Source organism: Xiphias gladius, unplaced genomic scaffold (assembly GCF_016859285.1).
Source record: "Xiphias gladius isolate SHS-SW01 ecotype Sanya breed wild unplaced genomic scaffold, ASM1685928v1 HiC_scaffold_1481, whole genome shotgun sequence".
NCBI lineage: Eukaryota > Metazoa > Chordata > Actinopteri > Istiophoriformes > Xiphiidae > Xiphias > Xiphias gladius.
In genome coordinates, this window is record NW_024401812.1 from 14,126 (window position 1) to 30,981 (window position 16,856).

Consider the following 16,856-nt stretch of genomic DNA (forward strand, 5'->3'; position numbering starts at 1 on the left):
AAGAATTAAGAGCCTAGCAGCTCAAATGAATATTTCAGTCAAATGAAGTTTTCTCGCTGAAAAGACGCCAAAAATCAACATCTGCTGTGACTCTGCCCGTCTCAAGACTGAAATCAAATGAAAGCATGTTTGCCATCATCAGTCATGCAATTTCTTGGGTTCCAAAATCTTAAAGTAGTTAGATGAGCTTGAGGGGTCGACAACATATCTTATATACATATATGTTCCAAAAAAAACAAGCTGTTTAGACTATATTATGTTCAAATTCCCTCTCTCGTCGCGAATGAAAATCAAATCAAACATGTACTGCGTTTTCAAAAAATTGCTTATGCAAACTCAATTCAAAGCACATACTAAGGTTTCTTTGGGAGTCTTGTTGAAGTAGAAAGTTTTCTAAAACGATCTGGCAAGAATTAGGAGCCTAGCAGCTCAAATGAATATTTGAGTCAAATGAAGTTTTCTCGCTGAAAAGACGCCAAAAATCAACATCTAGTGTGATTCTGTCCCGTCTGCGCACTGAAATCAAATGAAAGCATGTTTGCCATCATCAGTCATGCAATTTCTTGGGTTCCAAAATCTTAAAGTAGTTAGATGAGCTTGAGGGGTCGACAACATATCTTATATACATATATGTTCCAACAGAAACAAGCTTTTTAGACTATATTATGTTCAAATTCCCTCTCTCGTCGCGAATGAACATCAAATCCAACATGTACTGCGTTTTCAAAAAAGTGCTTATGCAAACTCATTTCAAAGCACATACTAAGCTTTGTTTGGGAGTCTTCTTAAAGTAGAAAGTTTTCTAAAACGATCTGGCAAGAATTAAGAGCCTAGCAGCTCAAATGAATATTTGAGTCAAATGAAGTTTTCTCACTTAAAAGACGCCAAAAATCAACATCTGCTGTGATTTTGGACCGTCTGTGCACTGAAATCAAATGAAAGCATGTTTGCCATCATCAGTCATGCAATTTCTTGGGTTCCAAAATCTTAAAGTAGTTAGATGAGCCTGAGGGGTCGACAACATATCTTATATACATATATGTTCCAAAAGAAACAAGCTGTTTAGACTATATTATTTTCAAATTCCCTCTCTCGTCGCGAATGAACATCAAATCAAACATGTACTGCGTTTTCAAAAAATTGCTTATGCAAACTCAATTCAAAGCACATACTAAGGTTTCTTTGGGAGTCTTCTTGAAGTAGAAAGTTTTCTAAAACGATCTGGCAAGAATTAAGAGCCTAGCAGCTCAAATGAATATTTGAGTCAAATGAAGTTTTCTCGCTGAAAAGACGCCAAAAATCAACATCTGCTGTGATTTTGGCCCGTCTGCGCACTGAAATCAAATGAAAGCATGTTTGCCATTATAGGTCAGGCAATTTCTTGGGTTCCAAAATCTTAAAGTAGTTAGACGAGCTTGAGGGGTCGACAACATATCTTATATACATATATGTTCCAAAAGAAACAGGCTGTTTAGACTATATTATGTTCAAATTCCCTCTCTCGTCGCGAATGAACATCAAATCAAACATGTACTGCGTTTTCAAAAAATTGCTCATGCAAACTCAATTCAAAGTCTTTACTAAGCTTTCTTTGGGAGTCTTCTTGAAGTAGAGAGTTTCCTAAAACGATCTGGCAAGAATTAAGAGCCTAGCAGCTCAAATGAATATTTGAGTCAAATGAAGTTTTCTCGGCGAATAGACGCCAAAAATCAACATCTGCTGTGATTCTGTCCCGTCTGCGCACTGAAATCAAATGAAAGCATGTTTGCCATCATCAGTCATGCAATTTCTTGGGTTCCAAAATCTAAAAGTAGTTAGATGAGCGTGAGGGGTCGACAACATATCTTATATACATATGTATATAGGTATGTTCCAAAAGAAACAAGCTGTTTAGACTATTTTATGTACAAATTCCCTCTCTCGTCGCAAATGAACATCAAATCAAACATGTACTGCGTTTTCAAAAAATGCTTATGCAAACTCAATTCAAAGCACTTACTTACCTTTCTTTGGGAGTCTTCTTAAAGTAGAAAGTTTTCTAAAACGATCTGGCAAGAATTAAGAGCCTAGCAGCTCAAATGAATATTTGAGTCAAATGAAGTTTTCTCGTACTATAGACGCCAAAAATCAACAACTGCTGTGATTTTGGCCCCTCTGCGCACTGAAATCAAATGAAAGCATGTTTGCCATCATCAGTCATGCAATTTCTTGGGTTCCAAAATCTTAAAGTAGTTAGATGAGCGTGAGGGGTCGACAACATATCTTATATACATATGTATATAGGTATGTTCCAAAAGAAACAAGCTGCTTAGACTATTTTATGTTAAAATTCCCTCTCTCGTCGCAAATGAACATCAAATCAAACATGTACTGCGTTTTAAAAAATGCCAATGCAAACTCAATTCAAAGCACATAATTAGCTTTCTTTGGGAGTCTTCTTAAAGTAGAAAGTTTTCTAAAACGATCTGGCAAGAATTAAGAGCCTAGCAGCTCAAATGAATATTTGAGTCAAATGAAGTTTTCTCGGCGAATAGACGCCAAAAATCAACATCTGCTGTGATTTTCGAAAGTCTGCGCACTGAAATCAAATGAAAGCATGTTTGCCATCATCAGTCATGCAATTTCTTGGGTTCCAAAATCTTAAAGTAGTTAGATGAGCGTGAGGGGTTGACAACATATCTTATATACGTATGTATATAGGTATGTTCCAAAAGAAACAAGCTGCTTAGTCTATTTTATGTTCAAATTCCCTCTCTCGTCGCAAATGAACATCAAATCAAACATGAACTGCGTTTTCAAAAAATGCTTATGCAAACTCAATTCAAAGCACATACTTAGCGTTCTTTGGGAGTCTTCTTAAAGTAGAAAGTTTTCTAAAACGATCTGGCAAGAATTAAGAGCCTAGCAGCTCAAATGAATATTTGAGTCAAATGAAGTTTTCTCGGCGAATAGATGCCAAAAATCAACATCTGCTGTGATTCTGGCCCGTGTGCGCACTGAAATCAAATGAAAGCATGTTTGCCATCATCAGTCATGCAATTTCTTGGGTTCCAAAATCTTAAAGTAGTTAGATGAGCTTGAGGGGTCGACAACATATCTTATATACATATTTGTTCCAAAAGAAACAAGCTGTTTAGACTATATTATGTTCAAATTCCCTCTCTCGTCGCGAATGAACATCAAATCAAACATGTACTGCGTTTTCAAAAAATTGCTTATGCAAACTCAATTCAAAGCACATACTAAGGTTTCTTTGGGAGTCTTCTTGAAGTAGAAAGTTTTCTAAAACGATCTGGCAAGAATTAGGAGCCTAGCAGCTCAAATGAATATTTGAGTCAAATGAAGTTTTCTCGCTTAAAAGACGCCAAAAATCAACATCTGCTGTGATTCTGGCCCGTCTGCACACTGAAATCCAATGAAAGCATGTTTGCCATCATCAGTCATGCAATTTCTTGGGTTCCAAAATCTTAAAGTAGTTAGATGAGCCTGAGGGTCGACAACATATCTTATATACATATATGTTCCAAAAGAAACAAGCTGTTTAGACTATATTATGTTCAAATTCCCTCTCTCGTCGCGAATGAACATCAAATCAAACATGTACTGCGTTTTCAAAAAATGCTTATGCAAACTCAATTCAAAGCACATACTTAGCTTTCGTTGGGAGTCTTCTTAAAGTAGAAAGTTTTCTAAAACGATCTGGCAAGAATTAAGAGCCTAGCAGCTCAAATGAATATTTGAGTCAAATGAAGTTTTCTCGCTGAAAAGACGCCAAAAATCAACATCTGCTGTGATTCTGGCCCGTCTGCGCACTGAAATCAAATGAAAGCATGTTTGCCATCATCAGTCATGCAATTTCTTGGGTTCCAAAATCTTAAAGTAGTTAGATGAGCTTGAGGGGTCGACAACATATCTTATATACATATATGTTCCAAAAGAAACAAGCTGTTTAGACTATATTATGTTCAAATTCCCTCTCTCGTCGCGAATGAACATCAAATCAAACATGTACTGCGTTTTCAAAAAATTGCTTATGCAAACTCAATTCAAAGCACATACTTAGCTTTCTTTGGGAGTCTTCTTAAAGTAGAAAGTTTTCTAAAACGATCTGGCAAGAATTGAGAGCCTAGCAGCTCAAATGAATATTTGAGTCAAATGAAGTTTTCTTGCTGAAAAGACGCCAAAAATCAACATCTGCTGTGATTCTGTCCCGTCTGCGCACTGAAATCAAATGAAAGCATGTTTGCCATCATCAGTCATGCAATTTCTTGGGTTCCAAAATCTTAAAGTAGTTAGATGAGCTTGAGGGGTCGACAACATATCTTATATACATATATGTTCCAAAAGAAACAAGCTGTTTAGACTATATTATGTTCAAATTCCCTCTCTCGTCGCGAATGAACATCAAATCAAACATGTACTGCGTTTTCAAAAAGTGCTTATGCAAACTCAATTCAAAGCACATACTAAGCTTTGTTTGGGAGTCTTCTTAAAGTAGAAAGTTTTCTAAAACGATCTGGCAAGAATTAAGAGCCTAGCAGCTCAAATGAATATTTGAGTCAAATGAAGTTTTCTCGCTTAAAAGACGCCAAAAATCAACATCTGCTGTGATTCTGGCCCGTCTGCGCACTGAAATCAAATGAAAGCATGTTTGCCATCATCAGTCATGCAATTTCTTGGGTTCCAAAATCTTAAAGTAGTTAGATGAGCCTGAGGGGTCGACAACATATCTTATATACATATATGTTCCAAAAGAAACAAGCTGTTTAGACTATATTATGTTCAAATTCCTCTCATGCGAATGAACATCAAATCAAACATGTACTGCGTTTTCAAAAAATTGCTTATGCAAACTCAATTCAAAGCACATACTAAGGTTTCTTTGGGAGTCTTCTTGAAGTAGAAAGTTTTCTAAAACGATCTGGCAAGAATTAAGAGCCTAGCAGCTCAAATGAATATTTGAGTCAAATGAAGTTTTCTCGGCGAATAGACGCCAAAGATCAACATCTGCTGTGATTTTGGCCCGTCTACACTGAAATCAAATGAAAGCATGTTTGCCATTATCAGTCAGGCAATTTCTTGGGTTCCAAAATCTTTAAGTAGTTAGACGAGCTTGAGGGGTCGACAACATATCTTATATACATATATGTTCCAAAAGAAACAGGCTGTTTAGACTATATTATGTTCAAATTCCCTCTCTCGTCGCGAATGAACATCAAATCAAACATGTACTGCGTTTTCAAAAAATGCTTGTACAAACTTAATTCAAAGCACATAATTACCTTGCTTATGGAGTCTTCTTAAAGTAGAAAGCAGCTCAAATGAATATTTGAGTCAAATGAAGTTTTCTCGGCGAATTGACGCCAAAAATCAACATCTGCTGTGATTCTGTCCCGTCTGCGCACTGAAATCAAATAAAAGCATGTTTGCCATCATCAGTCATGCAATTTCTTGGGTTCCAAAATCTTAAAGTAGTTAGATGAGCTTGAGGGGTCGACAACATATCTTATATACATATATGTTCCAAAAAAAACAAGCTGTTTAGACTATATTATGTTCAAATTCCCTCTCTCGTCGCGAATGAAAATCAAATCAAACATGTACTGCGTTTTCAAAAAATTGCTTATGCAAACTCAATTCAAAGCACATACTAAGGTTTCTTTGGGAGTCTTGTTGAAGTAGAAAGTTTTCTAAAACGATCTGGCAAGAATTAAGAGCCTAGCAGCTCAAATGAATATTTGAGTCAAATGAAGTTTTCTCGCTGAAAAGAGGCCAAAATCAACATCTGCTGTGATTCTGTCCCGCTCAAGACTGAAATCAAATGAAAGCATGTTTGCCATCATCAGTCATGCAATTTCTTGGGTTCCAAAATCTTAAAGTAGTTAGATGAGCTTGAGGGGTCGACAACATATCTTATATACATATATGTTCCAAAAGAAACAGGCTGTTTAGACTATATTATGTTCAAATTCCCTCTCTCGTCGCGAATGAACATCAAATCAAACATGTACTGCGTTTTCAAAAAATTGCTTATGCAAACTCAATTCAAAGTCTTTACTAAGCTTTCTTTGGGAGTCTTCTTGAAGTAGAGAGTTTCCTAAAACGATCTGGCAAGAATTAAGAGCCTAGCAGCTCAAATGAATATTTGAGTCAAATGAAGTTTTCTCGGCGAATAGACGCCAAAAATCAACATCTGCTGTGATTCTGTCCCGTCTGCGCACTGAAATCAAATGAAAGCATGTTTGCCATCATCAGTCATGCAATTTCTTGGGTTCCAAAATCTTAAAGTAGTTAGATGAGCGTGAGGGGTCGACAACATATCTTATATACATATGTATATAGGTATGTTCCAAAAGAAACAAGCTGTTTAGACTATTTTATGTACAAATTCCCTCTCTCGTCGCAAATGAACATCAAATCAAACATGTACTGCGTTTTCAAAAAATGCTTATGCAAACTCAATTCAAAGCACTTACTTACCTTTCTTTGGGAGTCTTCTTAAAGTAGAAAGTTTTCTAAAACGATCTGGCAAGAATTAAGAGCCTAGCAGCTCAAATGAATATTTGAGTCAAATGAAGTTTTCTCGGCGAATAGACGCCAAAAATCAACAACTGCTGTGATTTTGGCCCCTCTGCGCACTGAAATCAAATGAAAGCATGTTTGCCATCATCAGTCATGCAATTTCTTGGGTTCCAAAATCTTAAAATAGTTAGATGAGCGTGAGGGGTCGACAACATATCTTATATACATATGTATATAGGTATGTTCCAAAAGAAACAAGCTGCTTAGACTATTTTATGTTAAAATTCCCTCTCTCGTCGCAAATGAACATCAAATCAAACATGTACTGCTTTTTAAAAAATGCCAATGCAAACTCAATTCAAAGCACATAATTAGCTTTCTTTGGGAGTCTTCTTAAAGTAGAAAGTTTTCTAAAACGATCTGGCAAGAATTAAGAGCCTAGCAGCTCAAATGAATATTTCAGTCAAATGAAGTTTTCTCGCTGAAAAGACGCCAAAAATCAACATCTACTGTGATTCTGTCCCATCTGCGCACTGAAATCCAATGAAAGCATGTTTGCCATCATCAGTCATGCAATTTCTTGGGCTCCAAAATCTTAAAGTAGTTAGATGAGCTTGAGGGGTCGACAACATATCTTATATACATATATGTTCCAAAAGAAACAAGCTGTTTAGACTATATTATGTTCAAATTCCCTCTTTCGTCGCGAATGAACATCAAATCAAACATGTACTGCGTTTTCAAAAAAGTGCTTATGCAAACTCAATTCAAAGTCTTTACTAAGCTTTCTTTGGGAGTCTTCTTGAAGTAGAGAGTTTCCTAAAACGATCTGGCAAGAATTAAGAGCCTAGCAGCTCAAATGAATATTTGAGTCAAATGAAGTTTTCTCGGCGAATAGACGCCAAAAATCAACATCTGCTGTGATTTTGGAAAGTTTGCGAACTGAAATCAAATAAAAGCATGTTTGCCATCATCAGTCATGCAATTTCTTAGCTTCCAAAATCTTAAAGTAGTTAGATGAGCTTGAGGGGTCGACAACATATCTTATATACATATGTATATAGTTATGTTCCAAAGGAAACAAGCTGTTTAGACTATTTTATGTTCAAATTCCCTCTCTCGTCGCGAATGAACATCAAATCCAACATGTACTGCGTTTTCAAAAAATGCTTATGCAAACTCAATTCAAAGCACATACTTAGCTTTCTTTGGGAGTCTTCTTAAAGTAGAAAGTTTTCTAAAACGATCTGGCAAGAATTAAGAGCCTAGCAGCTCAAATGAATATTTGAGTCAAATGAAGTTTTCTCGGCGAATAGACCCCAAAAATCAACATCTGCTTTGATTTTGGACCGTCTGCACACTGAAATCAAATGAAAGCATGTTTGCCATCATCAGTCATGCAATTTCTTGGGTTCCAAAATCTTAAAGTAGTTAGATGAGCTTGAGGGGTCGACAACATATCTTATATACATATGTATATAGGTATGTTCCAAAAGAAACAAGCTGTTTAGACTATTTTATGTTCAAATTCCCTCTCTCATCTCGAATGAACATCAAATCCAACATGTACTGCATTTTCAAAAAATGCTTATACAAACTCAATTCAAAGCACATACTTACCTTTCTTTTGGAGTCTTCTTAAAGTACAAAGTTTTCTAAAAAGATCTGGCAAGAATTAAGAGCCTAGCAGCTCAAATGAATATTTGAGTCAAATGAAGTTTTCTCTGCGAATAAACCGCAAAAATCAACTTGTTGTGATTTTGGACCATCTGCGCACAGAAATCAAATGAAGGCATGTTTGCCATCATCAGTCATGCAATTTCTTGGGTTCCAAAATCTTAAAGTAGTTAGATGAGCTTGAGGGGTCGACAACATATCTTATATACATATATATATATAGATGTGTTCCAAAACAAAAAAGCTGTTTAGACTATATTATGTTCAAATTCCCTCTCTCGTCGCGAATGAACATCAAATCAAACATGTACTGCGTTTTCAAAAAATGTTTATACAAATTCAATTCAAAGCACTTACTTACCTTTCTTTGGAAGTCTTCCTAAAGTAGAAAGTTTTCTAAAACGATCTGGCAAGAATTAAGAGCCTAGCAGCTCAAATGAATATTTGAGTCAAATGAAGTTTTCTCGGCGAATAGACGCCAAAAATCAACATCTGCTGTGATTTTCGAAAGTCTGCGCACTGAAATCAAATGAAAGCATGTTTGCCATCATCAGTCATGCAATTTCTTAGGCTCCAAAATCTTAAAGTAGTTAGATGAACTTGAGGGATCGACAACATATCTTATATACAAATGTATATAGGTATGTTCCAAAAGAAACAAGCTGTTTAGACTATATTATGTTCAAATTCCCTCTCTCGTCGCAAATGAACATCAAATCAAAAATGTACTGCGTTTTCAAAAAAGTGGTTATGCAAACTCAATTCAAAGCACATACTTAGCTTTCTTTGGGAGTCTTCTTGAAGTAGAAAGTTTTCTAAAACGATCTGGCAAGAATTAAGAGCCTAGCAGCTCAAATGAATATTTGAGTCAAATGAAGTTTTCTCGGCGAATTGACGCCAAAAATCAACATCTGCTGTGATTCTGTCCCGTCTGCGCACTGAAATCAAATAAAAGCATGTTTGCCATCATCAGTCATGCAATTTCTTAGCTTCCAAAATCTTAAAGTAGTTAGATGAGCGTGAGGGGTCGACAACATATCTTATATACATATGTATATAGTTATGTTCCAAAGGAAACAAGCTATTTAGACTATTTTATGTTCAAATTCCCTCTCTCGTCGCGAATGAACATCAAATCCAACATGTACTGCGTTTTCAAAAAATGCTTATGCAAACTCAATTCAAAGCACATACTTAGCTTTCTTTGGGAGTCTTCTTAAAGTAGAAAGTTTTCTAAAACGATCTGGCAAGAATTAAGAGCCTAGCAGCTCAAATGAATATTTGAGTCAAATGAAGTTTTCTCGGCGAATGAACCGCAAAAATCAACTTGTTGTGATTTTGGACCGTCTGTGCACTGAAATCAAATGAAAGCATGTTTGCCATCATCAGTCATGCAATTTCTTAGGTTCCAAAATCTTAAAGTAGTTAGATGAACTTGAGGGGTCGACAACATATCTTATATACATATGTATATAGGTATGTTCCAAAAGAAACAAGCTGTTTAGACTATTTTATGTTCAAATTCCCTCTCTCGTTGCGAATGAACATCAAATCAAACATGTACTGCGTTTTCAAAAAATGCTTATGCAAACTCAATTCAAAGCACATACTTAGCTTTCTTTGGGAGTCTCATAAAAGTAGAAAGTTTTCTAAAACGATCTGGCAAGAATTGAGAGCCTAGCAGCTCAAATGATTATTTGAGTCAAATGAAGTTTTCTCGCTGAAAAGACGCCAAAAATCAACATCTACTGTGATTCTGTCCCGTCTGCGCACTGAAATCCAATGAAAGCATGTTTGCCATCATCAGTCATGCAATTTCTTGGGTTCCAAAATCTTAAAGTAGTTAGATGAGCTTGAGGGGTCGACAACATATCTTATATACATATATACATATAGGTATGTTCCAAAAGAAACAAGCTGTTTAGACTATAATATGTTCAAATTCCCTCTCTCGTCGCGAATGAACATCAAATCAAACATGTACTGCGTTTTCAAAAAATGTTTATACAAATTCAATTCAAAGCATATACTTACCCTTCCTAAAGTCGACAGTTTTCTAAAACGATCTGGCAAGAATTAAGAGCCTAGCAGCTCAAATGAATATTTGAGTCAAATGAAGTTTTATCGGCAAACGGAACCCAAAAATTAACATCTGCTGTGATTTTGGACCGTCTGCGCACTGAAATCAAATGGAAGCATTGTTTGCCATCATCAGTCATGTAATTTCTTAGGTTCCAAAATCTTAAAGTAGTTAGATGAGCTTGATGGGTCGACAACATATCTTATATACATATAGCTTTGTTCCAAAAGAAACAAGCTGTTTAGACTATATTATGTTCAAATTCCCTCTGTCGTCGAGAATGAACATCAAATCAAACATGTACTGCGTTTTCAAAAAATGTTTATACAAACTCAATTCAAAGCACATACTTACCTTTTTTTTGAAGTCTTCCTAAAGTAGACAGTTTTCTAAAAAGATCTGGCAAGAATTAAGACCCTAGAAGCTCAAATGAATATTGGAGTTTAATGATGTTTGCTAAGCTCAATATTAACATTTGCTGCAAAGTGTTAACACAAACTCCCATCAATCCATATTTGCCTTACCAGTCATCGTGTTTTTCACGTCTTTCACCTCACATCCCTTAAACAGCTCTGGAAAGGATTATAAAACGTTCAAATTAACGTCGGATTTAAATGAAGTTTTCTCGGCGAATAGACCCCAAAAATCAACATCTGCTGTGATTTGGGACGGTCTTCGCACTAAAATCAAATGAAAGCATGTCTAACCCTAACCCTTACCCTAACCCTAACCCTAACCCCTAACCCTAACCCTAACCCCTAACCCTAACCCTAACAAGCTTTTTAGACTATATTATGTTCAAATTCCCCCTCTCGTCGCGAATGAACATCAAATCCAACACGTACTGCGTTTTCAAAAAATGTTTATATAAACTCAATTCAAAGCACATACTTACCTTTCTTTTGAAGTCTTCCTAAAGTAGACACTTTTCTAAAAAGATCTGGCAAGAATTAAGAACATAGCAGCTCAAATTAATATTGGAGTTCAATGAAGTTTTCTAAGCTAAAAATATTAACATTTGTTTCAAAGTATTCACACAAACTCCCATCAATCCATATTTTCCTTACCAGTGACCGTGTTTTTCACGTCCTTCACCTCACATCCCTTAAAGTGCTCTGGGAAGGATTATAAGACGTTCAAATTTAACATCGGAGACAAATGAAGTTTTCTTGGCGAATAGACCCCTAAAATCAACATCTGCTGTCATTTCGGACCATCTGCGCACTAAAATCAAATGAAAGCATGTCTAACCCTAACCCTAACCCTAACGCTAACCCTAACCCCCTAACCCTAACCCTAACCCCTAACCTTAACCCTAACCCTACCCTAACCCTAACCCTAACCCTAAATTTAATGAGGTTACATCCATTTAATTAAACCTTGATTTTGTTGTCAAAATTTCCATTGACAGTGGATGGTATTACAAAGTTGCTGTGTGTAAAGCAGCAGCGGCGGCAAAGATTTTAAACATGAAACCAGTAAACCCACCCTTTTCAAATAAATTCACTGATGCAGTAAAAGGGCAAGATACCCTACAGTGTTTTTATATGTCCCTATATGGACAACAATTATTTGTTGGGGACTTTCCCTAAGTCTTATGTAGACTGATACATAAGTATCAGTCTACATAAGACTTAGGGAAAGTTAATGATGCTGTTTTCCCTATGGCTCCAGTCATACCTGATACTAATTCCATTTTAGCAGTACTGCCAGTGCATTCCAAGTGGCATACAGTAGTAGACCTTTGCTCTGCATATTTCTCAATTCCAGCACATAGCTGCAGTTAAAGTGCATTTGTCTCAGTTTGCCTTACCCCAGTTTGTCGGTACTTTTACAGTATGCGGATGACATCCTAGTTCCATCTCCAACGGAGTCAGATTGCACCAAAGACTACCTAGCTCTCCCCTGAAGATTATTACTTCAGAATTTTACCACTGATTGTCTAAGGCATGGTTCCTTGTTTAAGAGCTGTTGCAGCTGCTGCTATTATGGTTGAAAAATCACAAACTTTAGTTCTCAGACATCCAAAAGTCCTTCATACATCACATGCAGTTTACATTATTTTGCTCAATATTACTACTCAAAATATGACGAGTCAACAACATAGTAATTATGAACATATTTAAGTAAGAGCAGATCTACAAAAGACTCCATTAGAGAGTAGTGATCTCGTTTTTCACTGTGATGGCTCATCCATGCGACTAGATGACAAAACCACTTTATCAGGATATGCAATTGTTGATGATCAGGATCACTGTGTAGAATCATACAGATTATCAGTATTATCAGCACAGGCAGCTGATGAGAGCATGTATCCTTAGTAAAAATAAAGCAGTTACCATTTACACAGATTCAAAATATGCCCTCTCAGTTGTTCATGACTTTAGTAAAATTTGGGAAAATTGTGGCTTTGTAACCACCACTGGACACTCTAAATTAAGTTCGGACATAGCAAGAGGAAATATTTTAGTGGATAGATATGCTAGAGATCCTGCGATGCATTCCTTTTTTCCACCTTGGACAAAAACTATTTTAACTGTTATTCAATCTTCTGAGCCTCCTTTTACTATTGATGATGAAACAAGATTAGGGGAAAAGAAAGGGTATTACAGATGATGTTGATTGCTTATTGAAATTTAAGGATAAATGTATAGCTTTACCACAATTAGCTTATAGCCCTCTCATTGCTTATGTGCATGGTGTGACACACGTAAACTATAAAGCAGTAAGGTTATAATTCCAGATAGTTTTTCACAATAGGATCGGAAAGACAAGTTCGAGAATTTATACAACGATGCTTAATTTTTGTAATGTGTAACCCGCATGCAAACCCACCAAAGGATGATCATCTGCCTTGGCTTGAAAGACATTTTCAACAGTCACAGATTGATTTTACATATATGCCAGTGGTTAGAGGATATTCATATCTTTTGGTAATTGTAGATAGATTCTCAAAATGACCATAAGCCTTCCCTACTAATCTGTGGTACAAAGATATCAAAATAAGGCTATTAAACTGACTCATAATTCTTGTTATGCATGTTCATTACTTCCCGAATCAGCTAAGGAATTATTTCCTTATGTGGCTAGCCCACGTAAGGGCCGTGATGACCTACCTTCTCTATGTGTATTAGCTTACCAGTATATCATCCAACTCAACCTAATGGTGCCTAACAACATCTATATTGGTAAGACTGACAACACGATTTACAAAGACAACAGTATTCTCCACCAAATGACACAATATGTGATTTATCTTAAAATTTCAGTATATCAAGAGGATGATAAGGATATCCCTGTTGCACACATTCAAATGTTTAACTTTAACATTAATCAGGTGCCTGATCTTTTATAAGAAACACATTTATAAGATGCCTACTGATTTGTTAGCTAGTCCTTCTAGGATATCAGCTTCAGCGAATACATCTTATGTCTTTGATTTTTGTAAAAAGGCACAACCACAGCATCCTAATGTTATTGAAAATAAGGGGTTTTTTTACTTCCTACTCAATGTTTCTCCACCTTTGATCACCCAGGAGCTCATGTCCGAATTTTCAAATTGGGAACTACTTCAACTCCCAGTCTTTACTAATTTTATGGAAAAAATATATGAACAAGCCTTCCTCCATTATTTAGAGAAATTTTTAGGGTATTGTGCATTAAATGATCTTCTATATGTGGTTGAACCTGTTAAATTTCTTCCTACTCAAAAAAATTAGGCCTAAGAGAGAACTATCATAAGTAATGGGTCAAAATACATTTTTGGAATACCAACCACGAGGATTTGGCTAGAAGATATTATGCATTAGATAATTATAATAGGATATTCACACATAATTAATTATTCTTTAAGACTATCTTTTGGAATACAGAATTACAATATGCAAAACGTTATGTTAGAGCTATAATGCAAGACAGTACTGTTAGAACTAACATGAGAATTGGGAAGATATCCGAATTCTAAAGCTGTGGAATATATGTCCCAACTCTTTAGTGTTAATCCTACTGTCGCATGGATCTTGAGTATTGCAGTTCCTATTATTTCCATTGTTTTCATAGTTGCTGTAGTACTGTTTTGTTTTCTTATCTTTCGTGCCTTAATTCTGAAGTCTTTCTATTCTGTTACTACCACGACTATGATCCAAAACGCTGTTAGGAACATATCTATCTATGCACTGGCAGAACAGGAACTGTCTGATTCAACCTCGATTTCAATTGACTCTTCTGTAGACTCCGTTGATAATGTGGACTGATTGTGGAAAAATATCATGGACTGCATTCAACGACAAAGAGGACACAAAGATATGGATGATTGATATCACTCTGCGTCAAAGTTCTGGTAGCCTCTTCAGAGTGATGGCTCTCTACTGGGCCCAAAGTCCATGAGCTGGAAGTACAAGTCATTACTTCATCATTAATGATGGGAATTGATAAATTGATAGCATATATTTTTCCCTGCATGAGTGTTACACAAGCATAAGGGACAAGAGTTCTTGAGTTCAGCAAGCACTCATATTTGAACATGTTTAGGTCGCCTCTGGCGACAGGAAGACTGTAAGGATGATATGGGTAGACTACAGAGACTCTAGGAAACTTGTCTAGGCTAACTATGTTAAATCTAGGATAGTTTACAGTATCCATATATGGTGATACTAAGACTAATGGAGAAACAGCTGATGCTCTGCTGATTTCTTTCACTGTATTTAAGGCAGCACCATTCTTTGTAAAATTGTCATTCTCTGCTACTGCAGTTAGCATTAACCCCAACCCCGCTCATCATTAAACTTGTAAGAGGTTGTTTGTGGCCATCTGACTCCTTTTCAACTATACAGACCTCATCCCTGGATCTCCAGAGTGGAAGGCTGATGTCCTTGCTCTGAGTGCCAAGCAGACTGGCTGATGTGCTGTGCTAAGCATATTGTCTCATTTCCAGTTGCTGGCATTTCTGTGTTACTGGTAACTTGTTTTGCTACTCTATCTCAACACAATGAATCCTCCACCTCCTTTAATGATAATAGTACATGAAATAAATGTAGTTTATTTGCTGTATTTGGGATGAGGCTCAGTAAATTAGAAGCACAGCTCCGCACCATGGAAACCCAAACATTAGCTGTTATAGTTAGCCAAACCCCAGTAGCCAGTTTGAGCTGAACCAGCGTAGCTCCTACTCTCCCCTCGGAAGCTTCTGATCAGCAAGGAAGCTAGGGCAGCTAGGTGACTGTCCGTAACAAGTAGTGTAGCCCTAAGCAATCTCATGGTTCACTGCAACCAGTTCACTATCTAAAGTAATATGGTCAGCTGCATCTAAGACTATTCTCAAGAAGAAAATTCCCCAAAGAGGAACAACGGTTCCATGGTGGAATGAGGAATGTAACTTTGCAGCACACACCAGAAATAGAAAATATAAAAAGTTAAAAAGACATACACTAAAGAGCTATGCTATTGAATACAAGAGACTGAGAGCCAAAGCTAGATATGTAATGAAAGAAGCAAAAAAAAAAACATTTGGAAAGACTTCTGTAGTAAATAAGGACCTGAGACACCCATAAAAAGATCTGGAATTTAGTTCATAGAATGAGTATTTCAGCAGTCTACAATTCCTTCCCTTCACCTCAATGGTGTTGAGGCTTCAAATAATAACAAAAAAGCAAATATGTTGGTAATAGAATTCTAAAAAATTCATAGTTCAAACAGTGTAAGTGAGGAAAATAGGAGAAGGAGAGGGGAAATATTATACAAACAACAGAATAAATTACAAATTAAATGGCATAATTCCGGTGTTATCAATGTGTTTTTCATTAGCGGAATTAAAAAGAGCTATAAATCAAGGCAAAGATGCCACTCCAAGTAGAGAAGGACTGGGATACCAACTATTTAAACACACTTGAGGGATGGTATGAGAGGAAATGCTAGCCCTAATCAATAATGTGTGGGAGATTGGTTGTCTTCCTAAGTAGTGGAAACATGCTGTAATAACCCCAATTTTGAAAATGGGAAGGAAACAAATAACCCTATATAGCTCTTATAGGCCCCTTGCCTAGATCTCTGTATTATGTAAAAGAATGGAACAGATGATAAAAGACAGATTGGTACAGATGCTGGAAAAAAGGGGTTATTTTGTGCCATATCAGAGTTGTATCAGGAAGGGGCGTTAAACATTGGACTGTCCTGAATCTCGACACTGATATCAAGAATGCCATAGCAAATAAAGTCGCAGTAATGTCAATATTTCTTGACATTGAAAAGGCGTATGACATGTTATACACCGTACGACTTGTATGAAATGTTGTGGAGGAAGGGTTATTAATTGCTCTATATGACGCTGGGATTAGAGGAAGAATGTTTAACTGGATTAAGAACTTTTATGCACCAGGTCAACACAGGTTGGTTGGAAGTTAGCTATCTGGGGAACTTGACTCCCCCTAGGAGAGTGTTATTAGCTTTATTAGCATTTTAGTCAATGGAATATTAAGCAGAGTGGTTAAAGAATATGGTCTTTTATTATTTGCAGAAGATGGGGCCACCAAGAAGCGAGTGAGGAACCTCTCCTACGTTTTCAACCAAATTCAAAAAGCTC